At 44.5% G+C, this 13,090-nt stretch overlaps 1 protein-coding gene across 1 annotated transcript in view; it reads left to right on the top strand.

Annotated features, from left to right (window-relative positions):
• The window catches only part of prex1 (phosphatidylinositol-3,4,5-trisphosphate-dependent Rac exchange factor 1), a 77,009-nt gene that overhangs the window by 2,338 nt on the left and 61,581 nt on the right, over positions 1 to 13,090 (top strand). The gene's annotated exons all lie outside the window — the stretch shown is intronic.

Genomic DNA, 13,090 nt, shown 5'->3' with positions numbered 1-13,090 from the left:
TTTTTCCCCCCCCCCCCCCCCAAACCCAGTTCCGGCATAATGACATAGACAAAGCCCCAATTATTTATCAGAGAAGTCTGGGAGCTTTTTCTTGTGCACATCTGAAAGCTGTCAGTGCCGGTGCCCTCCACCGCGCTCCTCCCCATCAGCACATCAATTGGCATGTCTTGATTTAAGCCATGTGTATAGCCCCTCTGGCTATAGCCAGAGGGGAGTGATATGGTCAGGCTTGAGAGAAATTCTGTTATCACGTGTCTTTGCATAGAACGCCCTTTCTACATCCAAATCTGCATTCTAATGCGATTAACATTTAGTCCATCATTTCCTTGTTGTGATAAACCTATGGGATTTATTTTGGATTTGGATTCATGGCTGTGGATTGTATACTCATTTAACTCTCCCACACCTGCAGTTTGATAATAAATGCTGCTCTGTGGTCACTACTTAAAACAAAGAATCAAATTTTTAGTATAAGAACTGATATGCCAGGTGTTTCTGTAAGATAGAGATTCATATAACTGCCCTCATGACTAGTCATCTTCACATGTGGGCTCATACTGTGTAAACAAGCCTTGGTGCCAAAGCATGCTGCTCTATACTAATGTGCCCTGTATGTGATAGTATATGCTGTGCGTACACGAGACCATTCCGATGCACACGGAATCTCCATATGGAAATGTGTGGCAGTGGTTTAGATTGCTAAACAAGTACATGGACATAAAAAAACCCCAAAAAATCCTCTGCAAATCCCTCCCAAGCTCTCCGTCCAGGGTCCAGCCGAGCCCGCTCCCCTTCCCTCAGTGGGAGCCGGGGCTTTGTCGCCATGCAGCTCACTGTGGTGTTGATAAGGGAAGTCTGGCTAGGGGAGCTCAGAACATATGGTTTCAGCAAAGATATAAAGTGGCGCAGGGTTGGGGGTTGAGGGATGTGTCGTCCCTCCGTGAAGAGGCTAAAGGAGAGACGGCGAATGAAAAGCGAGTGAGTGAGTGGTTCTAGTGTAGAATCAGGTGATTTTGTGATGATCAGTGATGTTTTTCATGTTTTTGTGTGTGTGCATTTTCGGAACCTGCCTCATCTCGTTCAGTTGTAGCTCAGAATCCCTTATGGCAGCTCACTGACAATGTTTGGTAGATGTATGCACCTTCTGAGAGTCATACATGGAGGTGGGAATAGCGATAACACAGCTGGACAGCGAGAGGGGTTTTACCCAGTCAAGAAAAGTGAACTGCACCTATAACTGAAAGTCCAACATGGTCTGAGGTTGCAGTGCTTTCTAGTTTCCTGATGCCTCGGTCTCATCCTGTATGTTGTCATTTCAGACTAGGAAGTTTTGGTTCACCTCAGCGTGACTGTTGATACTAATGATGTTTAGATCAATGAAACATTTTCTGCTATCAAACTCCACTATAGCCACACCGGAGATATCTGCACATGTTGTCAGTCATGTCTATATTTAAGTCCAAAATACTTTATCATAGCCGTTTCAGTATATTGATTTTCTATGTAGACCCCCGCAGCTTATTCCTTATCTGTAGGAGCCTGATGGCTTTGTGGTCCTCAGCCACAGTGGGGTTTTCCCCCCCGTGTCCGTGGTAGAAATTGAACAGGCGCACGCTGAATGGCAGCTCGCTCTTGACTGCCCACATCACCCTTCCACTGCCTTATCGCTGATTTATTTTCCACCTCGCTTTGTGCTCTTCGACAACCTCCTGGATCGTTAGCCCCCGTGCAACATCGCTTCTCAGTCGCAGATTGCAATGACACACAAAGGAGACGGTTATCCGGCTTTGGCATCTCAGCCATTCTGCGTGTCACTCATCCCCTGGCAATTACCGACGCCAACGAGCTCATCCAACGTGCTGTAGGGGAGCATGTAGGGATGGTGGGGGGAAGAGGTGAGAAAGGGGGTGGGGGGTGTGAAAAGAGGGATTAAAGGAATCATTTTGCTCAGTGTTATTATTGCAAATCTGTAAATCTATTGCCCCTTCAAGGTGGAAGAGTGGAAGCAGTCTCGTTCAAAGAAGCGGATTGCGTTTCAGTTCCAAGTTTATGGTGAAAGCTACACACTTGAGGCTTTTGTTGCAACAAATTCCCATGTTTGTGTCTGAATTGATCATTTTTTAGTGCCATAGATTAGTGGGGATTTTCTCCAGGGTAGTGTTTTGTTGACTTAATCCAGGCAACTGGATTTTCCCCGTCATGATCCACCAAAATGTAGGCTATCTATGACAGGGATACAGTCAGCGGTGTCATACCCAGTAGACGTCAGGGATTTTCCTTAAAAACCATTTAAATGGGGGTTAGCCATTTTTAAAGCTGCTGTCTTTTCTTTTTTTTTGACCACACCGACTTAATGTCTCTGTGATTCCTATCCAGTAAAGACAACAGTGGAATCAGTGTGGCCAATAAATTAGTCAGCTTGTGACCTTCCTTCTCCGTTCTGAGAAGCGAGAGACAGAGAGTTAGGTGACCAGGAAGGTCTCGTCAGGGGCCGCGAGATAATAGGAAACATCTGGAAATCCTGGCCTCTGTGACCCTTGCTTTGGGCCACACACAAGTGAGATTGCACATGTCTAATACTGATGTGTGTCTGTGTGGATAAATGATAGTGTAGTGTGGTGTGTGACTGCACGTACGCTTTATAGCTGCGTTTTCTTCACACCTTTCTCTACTTTTGCTGTTGTCTTTCTCTGTATGTCCACTTGTAGTTACTGCTGACAAGGCTTGCTAAGCAAACAGGATGACGCGTGTACATGCATACAAACACATTATCCGACCGGTGCCCAGGAAGACAGACGCGCAGGAAGCCAGCCTTGAGCTTCCTCTCCAAACTTGAGCCTGTGTCTACCTCTCTCTCTCCATTCTTTATTATTTTTTTTTTCTTCCTCCGCTCCATGTTTCCAGCCCTCCCCACTTGGTGGGAAAGACCAGCATGAAGTTTCTCTGGGCTAGGGGGGTATAAATAGCTTCAGATTCTAACTTCTCATCTTGGCCACAATGCTAGTGGTTTCAGTTCAGTGCAACCTCAGCCCGGCTGAAGTCATACAAACACAGGCACACATCACAGATATAGCAAGAGGGAAAGGGAAGAGCAGCCAGTGGAGCCCTAACAGCAGGTAGAACAGTTACTATGGCGGGCTGCTGGGGTTTTGTGAGGGTTTTATTTTTATTGGGCTTTAAACTCTCCGCTGCTTAGCTCGACTGGAGTGATGGGATACAGAGTAGGGTCAGGTGATGTGTTTAAAAATGTCCAACTAGCCACCGTCGGGCCAACAACCAAAAAACTCCCCCAAAAAAACACAACAGTGCCAGACGTGCATGTTGCATAAATGGGGTCAAACGCCAGTTTCCAACTTAATCTTAGTGCTTTTTTTTAAAGTCATGTGTGTTGATAAGCCATTTCTTTGAGGCATAAGACTGCAGCAGGAATTTTAAGAATTCAAGTTAACAAGTCTAAACCACTGTAACACCCGGAGGCATGATGTCAAACCCCCCACCCCCTCCCTCCACGAGAGATGTTTGCGGGTTCTTACAGCTGTGAATTAGCATAGGAAAAAAGCCATTCACTTGATCAGTACAGAAGGATGTTTCTATCATCCTTTTGGTTGCAATAGGGATTTAAAGGATTTAACGTCTCTCTCTCTGAGTGGTTCTCTGTTAGTGGTTATGCAGTTAAAGGAGTGGGTGCTGTGGAATCTGAGGTGTGTGGAGGTAACAGAGTCATGAACCAGAAGTCATTAGCATTGGATCAGGTTACTGATTTCAAAATATCAGACCATGCAATGTCAAGAGCGCAGACCAGAGAGACTTTTCAGATGCACTGTGTGTGAACAGGGAATTCTTTTATGGCCGGAGCAAACACCAAAAAAGAGACGCTACATGTGTGTGTGAAAAGTGCCCCTGTGAAGTGCTTTTCAACAGGCTGTCATACGATACGGTGGGTGACCTGGTCTGAATTGTAAAAGCGCAGCAACATGAGATCTCTAATGTCCCCTTGGAGATCATGACCCGGACAGAGTTGGGACACAGACTTTCTCAGGGTGGATACTGGGTGCAGTAAGGGGGCAGCATGTTTTTGAGAACAGACGGGAAGATGGATGGATTGGATGGATGGATGGATGGATACCTGCAGAAGCATAGACGCTCCCCTGGGAGCTTCCTGTTTGGTTTACGGACTGTGGCAGCAGGCTTACAATGCTTGTTTGCTTTCTCAAATACAACCAGATGTGTGGTTTCTTTCAGGGTCAGAGGTCAGAGAAAAATGCTGAACAACAAAACAACGTAGAGCAACTTCACACAAAGCTTCTTAAATGTAGAGAATATGGCAAAGATGGTTGATAAAGCCTGGGTTAGATTACAGGACTGCTGAAGTGTTGCCCCATCAGGGTGGGTCAGAGTAAATGCCTGGCCTGTGTGCTGTCCAGCCAGGAAGCTGTTCACACGACACAATGGGACAAAGGAGTGTTACACACACACACATCACACACTGCCCAACACACTCAAATGTAGGTCTTCTATTGTCTTTTATTCCATGGTACAGAAGTACTTTCACAAAAAAAACCCTGGACTGATCCACACTACCTCATTTGAAACGTATTCCTCCAAATAATATCGCTGTGTGGTTACCCAGATTGGGTGAAAAATGTCAATCTATGAATTCTTCTTCTTTTCCAGTTCATTCTTCTCTCTTTCGTCCATTTCTTTGGTATGTCTGTAGACTCCGGTCTGCTTGTCAACATATGATTCTCTTCCTCTGAAAGACTGCTGGTACACATGTTGTGACAAAACTGAATGAAAAGTGTGTCTGATGCCCTGTTCAGAGGAAGAATGCCAATAGAGCGTGGTGTGTGTGACAGCCTGAGTGAGTGGTGGAACGGCGTAAACGTGGTGGGAAGATGCACGGAAGACAGAACATTGCTGGTTGCCACAACTACAAACAGACAGCATTTAAAGAATTGAAAACAAGGAAGGCTTATGCTGAAATCATCGTATGGAGATTGTCACTTTGTTAAACACTATTTCAGATAAACAATTCCACTCCACCAATTATTGGAGCTCGTTGGCTGTTTGTGTTATTTAACCCCACGAGTTAAAGGGGCCGCGGACCGTGTTGTTGTAACTGTTCACGACAGCTGCTGACAAATTCTTGGGCCGAGTTGCTGAAGGGCTTTTATTTTGGCATTTGTTCAGTGTGATGACACGTTTGCCAACTAACATGGCACGATTAAAGGCTCGAGTCATACATGCTTGAGCTGTTACTGTGATGATTTTGTTCTCACATGCTGACAGGAAACCTTTTAGGAAATGTTACTACGTTTTGACATGATGAATTACCACAGCCAGTTTTTGGGGATTGTCGCCTCCAGCTGTGATTTACGTGACCCTTTACAGGATAGATTTGTGTCAGAAGAAAGTGAGTGAATGGAGCCCTTGTTTAATGGGGCTTTACCAGGACTATTGTCTCTTTTCATCATAGGATTACATGTGAGTCACAATATAAGGTCCACGCTCTGGTGTCTCTCTGCTGTGCTTTTGCTTTGCACTGAGATGTTCTATTGTGAATCAAAATCCTGGAAGCATCACTTTCAGAAGTGGAAACCAGCACTAGTGTTTGCCGCATTAGCGGCTGCCGAAATGAGAAGTTGAGATAGAATGTAGGTCAGCTGCAGCAGTGTTTTCAGAGCTAGAGTGAGACTTTTTGATACAGAAAAGGCTTTAACTAGCCACCGTCTGTCTGCGCATTAAATACTGTTCTCTATCAGGTTGGTAGAAACAGTTTGACTCAGAACCAGTGGGTGTTCTCTCTGATCTCCCCCCCTGCTTTGCCAAATGACCATTATTGTGTAGTGTGGGACACTCATTTGGTTCCTTACCACCATTTTCACTCTGTCTGTACCACGACACTGTCTATGTCTGCCCAGCTGAATGCTAGGTGTGGCACTCTCAAACGCATGTTTTGGTTCTGAAACACACCCGTGTACAGGTTTTATGGAACAATGGAGCAAATCACGAACTGCATGTGGCGTCAATGATCAGCTGTGCTACATCTTTTTCTGCCGCTCGACGCTAGAGCTTCACGGCTCTCTGATGGCTCACTCAACACCATACTCACCACACTCTGATGCAGTCTGTGATCCCTACGTCTGTCTGCACCAGAACCCTCACGTCCAAATGTCCAGATGGCCTCTGCAATCTGGTCCATGATGTTATCTCCTCATCACCACATGTCACCCCTCAACAGGAAAGCCACTCAGAAACGGGCCCCAGTGACAAACCTGTGCCGGGTGTCAGTGCTGGTAGAGATGAAATTAGGTGATTATTTAGCCGAGGCGAAAGCTGCTCATGTTCCCTGTGAAGAGAATATGTCTTCTCAGCGGTGTACTTGAATATAAATAAACACAGTCAAATGTAGGCTAGATAAAGTTAGACCATTTTAACAGTTTGAAGCAGATGCTGGGTGTTAACATTTAGTGTACAAATGAGGAAATAAACATAAAGTCATATCTTAGAGCACATATGCATGACACGTTATTTCTATTTCCATTATCAGGGTGAGAACGAGTGTTGAGTGCTTCTCTGTTTTATTTTCTAACAGATGTTTAACGAGCCTGAAAAAGGAGCGATATCTTAAAGGATATTTATAACACGTTCATTACATGCAGCCACTTTGAAAGTGGGGGCATGTAGTTAAATAAGATAAATGGCCCTCCTCAGTTTTGCTTGCTTCATGCCAACTTGGCCAACAGCAGAAAGAGATGCTGAGAAGATTGAAATGTTTGCAGCACTGAAACCTTTTGAAAGCAGGATTTTGATGGACTGAAAAGGCTTGCTGAGCCAGAGCCTGGCTGAGAGATTTTGCAGAAGTGTCTGCAAGATTTGTCTTTTACATATTCATCATGTGCATCATACATTCAGTAATGCAACAGAGCTGATGCGGGCTTGATGAGTGTGCAGTTTTAAACAGGAAGTCTCGGGTCCAGTGCTGTCTAGATGTCCTCTGTGGGCAAGACACTGTCTCATCCCCCCGCAGTGTTTAGTTTCCGCCCATGTGAGTTACTCAAAAGAGCCCTGAAGTTTAAAGTCCTTCAAAGCGGAAGTGAGTGAAAGTGGGAGGAAAAAAAACTGGACAAGACTCAAAGAAGACTTTGTGTTTTGGTGATTGGCTCTGCCAAAAAGGGTTTCTCTTGGAAGACAGCGAGGGACTGGTTGGACGGTGAGGGGGGAGCTGAGGGTGTTTTTGGAGGGTTGGGGAGGGATGTGAATTACGGCTTCAGAGAGAAAGAAGTCTGCTAAGGTTTGCTGGGGACCCTCATTGTGGCAGCGCCACGGGCCTTTCTCTGGCTCCGCTGCACTCAGGCCACAAAGAGGGGATTTCTTCATTTATTTATTCAATTTCATGCCATGTCGACCCCAAAATGGCCCCATTCCCTCTCCAGAACTGCCCTTTCCCCCTTTGTGGCTGGCCACCCCAATCCTCTCCCCAAAAAGAGAGACCATTAATGGACACATTGTTTTTCGCTTGTTGTTGTTTTCTCTTGGATAAGGAGGGATAGAGAGTTTGAGGCTGGTGACCTGAGAACCCGCAAAGAAAAGTCCTGAATCTGTGGATCTGTGATTCTGTTTAAGGGTGTTTCAGTAGGTGTGGGAACTGCAGTGGATTGAAAAGGGGCTCTCAGGGCCTGCTGGAAAAACCCTGACAAGTGTTAGAGCCTGTGCTTGATATACGGGCTCTCTTGTGAGATATCTGAATTGAGTGAGATGGCCCGGCATTGTTAGTGAAGGCTGATGTAGCCATGGGCAATCAGGAAAAAGGCCCAGTTTGGTCCTCATTAACGCCATCTTTAGTCTCATTATGTTGAACCTGCTAGAACGAGAGAAGTCTTAACATAATCACGTTTGATATTCCCATTACACCGTCTTGCTATTAAATTCCCACACATGTAAATGTTAACTTGCTCGTATAGCTGGAAGTGCATAATCCATCAGGTCATAGCATTGACGGTATAGGTCATTGTCACGTCTCACATGTTCTGTTTCTCTGGAGAGTACGTTTACCAAATGGAGGTTAATAAACAAGAGTGAACTGATGTTGGACTTTTACATATATCAGTCTTTCATCTGAATCCAATTATAATATGGATCTTTTTGTCTGGTAGGTCAATGAGCAGTGCCTCTAAATCTTGTGTACAATCACATCCGTTTGTCTTAAGACTAATACAGTAACAGATCTTTTTTTCTTCTGTATAAAATATGAAAAAAAACTTCTTTCAGTATGATGTAATCCACACGGCTTCCAAAATGTCAGTCAAGGGGCCATGTGGCCGCGTTCAATGCACATTCATCTTCCCATTAATCCCTGTTTAATGGATAACCTTTGCTGCAGGTAAACATGCAAATTAAGAGGATCCTCCGTAGAGTCTGAGTGACCCTCGAGGGAGCATCCCCTGCCAGCAGTGTAACAGCAGCTTCAAACCTATGTGCCTGACTGTACGCCTGGCTCACTCCCCTGTTGCCACTTGACCTAGTTTGACAATTATGACATTTTCTTACTTCTCTTTAGTTATTTCCCCGCTGCTTTTCCAAATACTCATTATGACTGTGTAGAGTTTCCTGTGTTAAGAAATGATCTGTGATTGCTAAGAGAAAGTGTGTACACGTATGTTTCACGGTCAGCTTTATGAACTTAACGGCGGTGTGTATTTGTATTCCTGTCAACTCCACAGCGTCTCCGACCGAAGTGAAGACCTTGGCTCAAAGAAGCAAAGCTTTCGTCGGGTCCCGTTACGAACTTGGCTTAGCCGCAGGTAGAAAGCTGTGTTCAGAGGCAGACGAGGCAGACGCGAAGGCAGCAGGCCTCTTACTCACTGTCCAGTGGAGCGAACGCTGAAGCCACGCCAGCATATGGTCCCTCTGTATCTTCACACCTTACTGTCTGGCCCCTCTTCGCTTCGCTGATAAAACCTCCACATTTAGCAAACCACCCCCCAACCCACATCTGACCCTCTGGCTGCTGGTCATATGAGATGATGTCTGAAAGCTCGTACGACACAAGACCAGTTATTGGTGTTAAACAGTGATCCCGCTGCCTGAGGGGGGGGCAGGTGATGATGGATGTTGGGTTAGACATGTCAGCCTGCCAAGTACTATGACGGGTGGCAATGGATGATATCTGTAAACAATGAAGACAGTTGCTTTGCATGTTTGTTTATTCCTTTCAATCCGTAGCAGCAAATAGCATGATCTTATGAACTAGTCATTTTGTAAGTGCCTTGAAAAATAGAAACCATAGTCCCATTACAGTGCGGTTGTTGTACCACAAATTTAAGGGCTAAGTCAAGTGTGTAAAGCACAATGTGATTTATTTGTTTTTTACAGTATGGTTGCATGCTAACATCAGACTTAACTCATTTTAGGCAGTTCAGTTAGCGGGCAGTCAAACGTGTCATATACTTCCTTTGCACAAAAGCCACACTTCCTGTCCAGAAAGGACATCTGCTGCTTTTGTGTCAAGAGGCACAGCTTCATTCTGCAGACTGTTTGCTTTCCTTCCCCGCTGAGTTGAACCACTGCCTATCTGCTTCGAAAAGGAAAAAAAAGACATTTCTTGTCAATGATTCGGCGTCTAAAAAAGTGTTGGCTTTTGTACAGCGTGATTGCTCTGTTTTCACTTCCTGTTTGCATGCCACACACAAACGCACTAACAGAGGCGTGCGTGCATGTGTGTGTGTGTGTACTTCTTCTGTTGCAGTTTGGGGCTTTTTAACTTCAGTTTTTTTCTTGCACATAAATAGTTGCAATAAAGTGGACAGTGACTCAGGTTGGTGGGATCCACCAACCTCACTTTAACCTTGTCACGTTCCGGTTCAGCAAGTGGCACGTTGACAGCTTTTATGTAACCTGATGTAAGGGCAGTTTCACAAACGGTCCACTTGAATACAGCCCCTGGCTCGTTTCTTCAGACATTTGGAAGCGAGAGAGATGTCTGGTCTCGCACGATAATCCTTTGAAACTGTGGATAGATTGTGCAACATGTATCCATGACAAAATTGTATGCATTCTATGTCTAATGTATGTCTTATGCAACACAGAAGATGCTATTTATTCTATTAACACTGGTACTTTGCTTGTCAAAGCCTTTTGCATAATATTGGGATTAGTTATGTCCTGCCATAATGCACCTTGTATACCAAGCACCCTCTTCAATTGAGGCATTTTTTTTGTGCGACAAGGCTCATAAAAGTGCAGACTTTCATCTAACAAGTGTTTTCACACCATTCACAGCACGGAGGTAAGGTTTCTTGCAGTCCTAGAATGGTTGGCTTTCTCATTCGTTGTGGACCTGAGAGCGCTTTTCTGAACTACGCCTGACTGTCTACAGGAGGTTTCCTCCTCAAACTCTTTGGCCAAACGGCCTTGCGTCCTGAAAACCGTCTTGTTGGTACCAGTGTGAAAACACCCTTGTACTGTACTTGTACTGTGTGTAAATGAGTGCAGAGGAAGGGGTGTGGGGTTGTGAAAATGCTAACAAAAAGCTAGTATGCTATACAAAGCACACAGGCTTGTTTCTGGGAACTTGGGGGTCATGCAGCATTGCCCTTTACGTTTAAATGAGATCAGTCAGCCTTATTAATCGTCCTACCTGTTGTTTTGACATAAAGATGTCCAACTGCATACTTTAGGCCAGGGTTCAAAGAAGAAAATGTTCAAGATTAATAATACTCTCCATAATGATGTAAGTTTTATATGTCTTAAAAAAGCAGCCACAGGAATAAGGTATAAACTATTAATTGCTACAAAATGTTATTAACCATAACACTCCTATGTCTTCTGCCAGTTCAGCAGACCTTCTGGAGCATGATGGTTTTAGTTTGACTTTCGACTACTTCCTTATATATGTATCATATATATATGTGTGTGTGTATATATATATATATATATCAATCACTACATATCAGTGTGGTAGTTGGCAGCTACTTTGTGGTCTATCAAGAAGCTTCATGGTTTTATTTCTAGTCTCCTGTGGGATTGCATCATGAGCAGTTTCCCCTAACAGCCCATCGCCCCTGTGGCAAGAGACCTTGTGTGCAATATCTCTGTTGTGCTCCGTGCAGCAGCTGAGCCCCCTCTGATGAGCCACTCTGACTCATTATTATCCAAGAGTCCAAGGGTATCAAAAAATGAATTTGTCTCCCATCTGACCAACTATTATTAACACATTGATTGATGTCATCACTATTTTTAGGTACCGAAGAGTAACTAAGCATCATATGCACACATTCTGCACATCTATGAAGCAAAGGCTACAGTGTAAAGCTTTGTTTTACCCAAGGAGATCTATAATCGGTATTTTTAAAAACTACCATTTTCTTTAGGCAGTGGGCTTTCAAAACATAATCATCTCCTTGTTCCTTTCCATCAAACCCACAGCCAGTGTGGGTCAGGAGCTGACCTGTGGCTGAATCAGATAAGACAAATTTGTCCATCTCAACCAACGTAGACTAGAGTTATTGTTGTTCATCATTCGCGCAAATCTGATTCATTAATGTCTGATCATCCACTCAGCATCATTACGCACTCTGGCTCACCGATGACGATGTGCTGATGGCAAAAAAGATGCAGAAAAGGTCACCTGAGATGGAGATATGACAGTAAACAAGGACCGTCAGCCGCATCCTGCTGCCACTCAGCATGTTGATTAAGAATGAGCTCACAGACCGTGTCCAGTGGGTAGAGTTACAGTGTTTGTCATGACTACTGTGTTTGTTTTTCATGATTGATTTTCTTCCAATAACAACTGGCTTAGTTTTGTACTGTGGGAAGGATGGCGCTTTCAATATTCATCTCATATCTTAATGTCAGTGTGTGTGCGCAATGCTCTGAGGTATTGTCCTCTCCATGCAAATGATGCATGACTTGTAATATGCTGAGGGTTATCTGAGGGTGCAGTCACATCTGCTTCTTTTGTGTTATCCAGTCTAAAGTGTGAAATATTGACTTTGCTTTTACATTTCTTTCACACGGCTAACATTATAAAGTCAATAGCGACATAGAATTACACGCAGCTTGTCTGAGTATTGGTTACCCATCGTCTTTAGATGGAGAATCAGGATGTGGAGGAAGTCAAAAAAAATTAGATTCCAGTCTCCGTAACTTCTGCTAAGTATGGCTGACTCTCTTGGCAGGAAGTTACTTTGACTGCTGGTCATTACCGTTAAGGGTTGAAGAAATGACTAAATATGAAAATCAGTTCAGTCTGTAGTTTTCCCAATTATGATGCAGGGCATTTCCGAGCACAATGAACTGCTGTCCATCAGATATCAACATCCTTTCAATTATACCCATAATACCTTCTTCCTGTTGTTGATTCTGGTCACACTCTCTAAATATTACAGTCCAGACTATAAAAATTAGAGTCTGAATAAGCTCAGACATGCTTGGCGTGCGTGCCCAGCTTATGCTCCGTTCTGTCATCTACTCTGGCTCTACTAAAGCTGGTGTCTCAGTCGTGATGGTGGACAGAGAAACCTTCCAATTTTCTCTCAAAATAAACCTGTGTGCTTTGTGATGGAACAATGAAGACAGCCAATACAGCCTTGGGTGAGAATGGCCTTGTTGGGACGAGACCTGGACTGAAAGGATCCCTTTGTTGCTCCTTCCCTCCACCCCCCCCGTCACCACATCTGTGTGGCACATTTTGTGTAAGGAGTGAATCCTGCCTGGATGGTAGCTGTCTAAGACGTCAATAAGGGCTGACTCTAAAGTTTGGGTACTTTAGTGCTCCCTCACCCTCTGTTGTCCCTTCCTTTTTTTTTTTTTTTAGTTTTCATCCTTTGCCCCCTTTGCTCTCTCCTGCACCTACCCCGCCCTCACCCTGCTCTCCACCATCTGAAAGCAACTGAGGAAAAGCCTTGTTTCCTGCCTCTCTTCTTGTCTTCTCTGCCAGGGAGCAATCTCTCACATGAGTGACTCCTCCACTGTGGACACGGTACAAGTTGCCATATGGGAGATTTAATTAGTGTACGCCTCAAGCACAATCAGCTCCCTCCCAAAACCAGTCAAGAACACGACGACTACTGCTTCCCTTTAATAC

Source organism: Morone saxatilis, unplaced genomic scaffold (assembly GCF_004916995.1).
Source record: "Morone saxatilis isolate NCDOM2014 unplaced genomic scaffold, NCSU_SB_2.0 Contig15, whole genome shotgun sequence".
In the NCBI taxonomy this organism is placed as follows: domain Eukaryota; kingdom Metazoa; phylum Chordata; class Actinopteri; family Moronidae; genus Morone; species Morone saxatilis.
This window is presented reverse-complemented; position numbering and strand designations above follow the sequence as displayed.